Source organism: Procambarus clarkii, chromosome 32 (assembly GCF_040958095.1).
Source record: "Procambarus clarkii isolate CNS0578487 chromosome 32, FALCON_Pclarkii_2.0, whole genome shotgun sequence".
NCBI classification, from domain to species: domain Eukaryota; kingdom Metazoa; phylum Arthropoda; class Malacostraca; order Decapoda; family Cambaridae; genus Procambarus; species Procambarus clarkii.
In genome coordinates, this window is record NC_091181.1 from 19,675,592 (window position 1) to 19,679,563 (window position 3,972).

A 3,972-nucleotide genomic window follows, 5' to 3' on the forward strand; every position below is an offset into this window, starting at 1 on the left:
GTATTCGTTGTACATTTATTTGCTATTTTTCACCATGTTTCGTCTCCAAGCTTTTCGTAACGATCCAGCAGGTTAAATAGGGAACTTAAGTCGTGCCAAGAGGACCGAATTACAAACTCTTGCACACGAGTATCAACTAGATGCTCCCCATGGAGCCAACAAAAATAAATTGCACAATTTAATAATGGATCACCTCTTAGATGAAGGGAAGAGTGACTCTGAAACTCACGAAAATTATTCTATTGCAGATTGACATGCTTTGACAACTATGAAACTCAAGCTCGAACTTGCAAAGATCGAGCGGGAGCAACAAAAAGAAGCCATCCAACAACAAAAAGAAGCTCTACAAATAAGGGAAAGAGAGGCTGCAATCAGGAAAGAACAGGAGCGTGAGACTACACTACTCCGTGAGCGTGAGCAAGTACAGCTTGAAGCAAAACAACGGCACCTGGAGATGCAACGCGAGCATGATAAGAAGCAAGCCGATATGGCTATAGCATGTCGTCAACAAGAACTCGCATTGGAAACTACACACCACACTCAGCGCCAACAAGCTACCGCTAATCTTCCCATAAATTTCAATGTCTCCCATGCAAATACAGTCTCCGTGGTGTAGTGGTAAGACACTCGCCTGGCGTTCCGCGAGCGCTATGTCATGGGTTCGTATCCTGGCCGGGGAGGATTTACTGGGCGCAATTCCTTAACTGTAGCCTCTGTTTAACGCAACAGTAAAATGTGTACTTGGATGAAAAAACGATTCTTCGCGGCAGGGGATCGTATTCCAGGGACCTGCCCGAAACGCTACGCGTACTAGTGGCTGTACATGAATGTAACAACTCTTGTATATATCTCAAAAAAAAAAAAAAAAAAGTAAGTTAATACCACCATTCGTTGAGACAGAGATTGATGTCTTTTTCACCACTTTTGAGACCCTAGCTAAAAAACTTAACTGGCCAGCAGATCAATGGTCTACCCTTCTCAGAGTGCATCTCACAGGTAGAGCTGCAGTTACTCTCAGTACCTTAGCGTCTGAGAATGACTACCAGACCCTGAAGCAAGCAGTTTTGGACGCCTACCTTCTCTCCACCGAAAGCTACAGACGAAAATTCCGTGATTATCTAAAGGTAAGTACCACCACCTTTCTAGAATTTGCCAATACCAAGAAAAAATATTTCATGAAATGGCTGGAAGCAGCACGTCTCTACATTTTCAGAACTCGTCAACCTGATGCTAGTTGAGGAATTCTTGAGACGTGTTCCCCCTTCCGTCCGTTTATATTTAGCAGACAAAGAAGAAACCGACTACATCAGATGTGCGAAGTCAGCTGACACCTACAGCCTCATCCACCGGCTTACACCAGAACCACCTTCCAGTAAGAAGTCTTGGTATAGTTATGATAAAGTGAGTGCCGATCAAGCGAGCTCTCAATTGTATTGTAAGTATTGCAAACTCTATGGACATACCATAGATAGATGTGGGAAGGCCCAATACAAAGGCAATGAAACTCCTAAACCCAAACCGACTCCTCCTAAGTCCGGTAAGCCTGTGATGAATGTTGGTGTTCCTGTTAATGATCTTTCTCTCTTCAGCAAACACCTGTATCCTGGAACTGTCTCTACCAACGGTATAGATTCGGAGGGACGTTTCAAATTGAAGATCTTGAGGGACACAGCGGCTCTTCAGTCCATAATATTGAAATCAGCTGTGCCTAACATCACCTACACCGGGGAAACCGTCCTTATCACTGACCTCACTGCTACCACTCCGTATCCACTCGCCCGTGTCCACCTGGATTGTCCTTTTGTGACCGGTGAAGTCCAAGTCGCCATCAGGGAAAAGCCTTTTCCCATGTCTGGAGTGCAACTTCTCCTGGGCAACGACTTGGCAGAAGATCTGCAACCGTCCAACCTGATCATCATGGACAAACCCCAGGTGTGTACCTCTGTAGTGGACAATCCCATCTTTAAGTATGTACCAGCAGAGGTCCAAGAAAGTGATGAAGTTTCTCCTCTGGTTTTGGTGACCACCCGTGCACAAGCTGCACACCCGCAACCAGCTGACTACTACTACCGCTGTCCCTCAAGACCCTCAGAATCTACCACCGAATCTTACTAGTTTGGAGTTCCGTAAGTTACAGAGTGAAGATCTATCATTAACACCATTATTCTTCCAGGCTGAGACTCAACCTGACAGTATTCCTGGGTTCTTCCTAGAGAATGAGTTGCTCTACCGCAGGTACAGACCCAGTAAGCTGAAGGAGGATGACGATTGGGCAAATGTCGAACAACTAGTGGTTCCCACCAGCCTACGGCCCGATATTCTACACCTGGCCCACGGAGCTCTTTCTCACTATGGTTTTAACAAAACCTACCACGGAATCAGACAAGACTACTACTGGCCAGGTATGGTTAAAGACGTCAAAAGTTACGTGCAACAGTGTCATACATGTCAGATGGCAGGTAAACCTAACATCTCTATTCCCCGGGCTCCATTAAATCCTATCCAGGTGCCTGCGGAACCTTTCCACAGACTCATTATAGACTGTATTGGTCCTTTTCCCGGACCAGTTCTGGCAACGCCTATATACTAACTATCCTGTGTCCTACCACCAGATTCCCCATAGCAGTTCCAGTAAAGAACATTACGGCTGCTACTGTGGTGAAACAACTATTGAAGATCTTCACCCAGTATGGATTTCCAAGAGAGGTTCAAAGTGACTGTGGCACCAACTTCACCAGTGATCTCTTCAAGAAGACACTGGAGGAGTTCAATATCACACAGGTACTGTCCAGCCCCTATCATCCTGCTTCACAGGGTCCTCTTGAAATAGCTTTAATAGTCATCAGACTATTAGAGCACTCCTAAAGAAATTTTGCAATGACACCTTGAAGGACTGGGATAAACAACTTGACCTCATTATGTGCATTTTCAGAAGTCTCCCCAATGAGTCTCTAGGAGTATCTCCTTATGAGATGCTCTACGGACGTAAGTGCCGTACTCCTCTCAAAGCTTTCAAAGACTCTCTACGTAATGCCACCTTCAGTGACCCTCAGAATGTGCCCAAGTTTCTTCAAAACTTAAAACACATTCTAGAGAGAGTACGTAAATTTGATAATGACAATCTATTGAAAGCTCAAGAGAGGATCAAGACTCATTTTGACCAACGCAGCAAACTAAGGAAATTTAAAGAATAACCTCTTAATGTGTAAAAACACAGCTTTTAATCTTAATGCTGAATATTAAAACCTTAAACTCGACATTAATGCGAAAGGAAGACTGCAAAAAAGAAAACCTTGCCCTGTAAGAAGTTAAATCATGACTGTGACATGATTATGTCCGGGCGGCACGAACTCCATAAAATATAAGGATGATAAGAAATATAAGGTCCAATACAGAGGTTTCCATCGTATGTTAAGAACATAAGAACATAAGAACAAAGGTAACTGCAGAAGGCCTATTGGCCCATACGAGGCAGCTCCTATTCTATAACCACCCAATCCCACTCATATACTTGTCCAACCCGTGCTTGAAACAATCGAGGGACCCCACCTCCACAATGTTACGCGGCAATTGGTTCCACAAATCAACAACCCTGTTACTGAACCAGTATTTACCCAAGTCTTTCCTAAATCTAAACTTATCCAATTTATATCCATTGTTTCGTGTTCTGTCCTGTGTTGATACTTTTAATACCCTATTAATATCCCCCCGGTTATGTCCATTCATCCACTTGTAAACCTCTATCATGTCACCCCTAACTCTTCGCCTTTCCAGTGAATGCAACTTCGCCTTTCCAGTGAATGCAACTTAAGCTTTGTTGGTCTCCGAATGCGTGGTACTTTTATCAGCCTCGTGCATTTGCTGAGTGCAGATCAGCTGTAACGGCAGCAGTCGGAGCATCGTCACCTGTTGAATAAAAGTTTTACTCTGGGGATATCAAAGGAATAATTATTTCTGGTGGGTGATAATGGG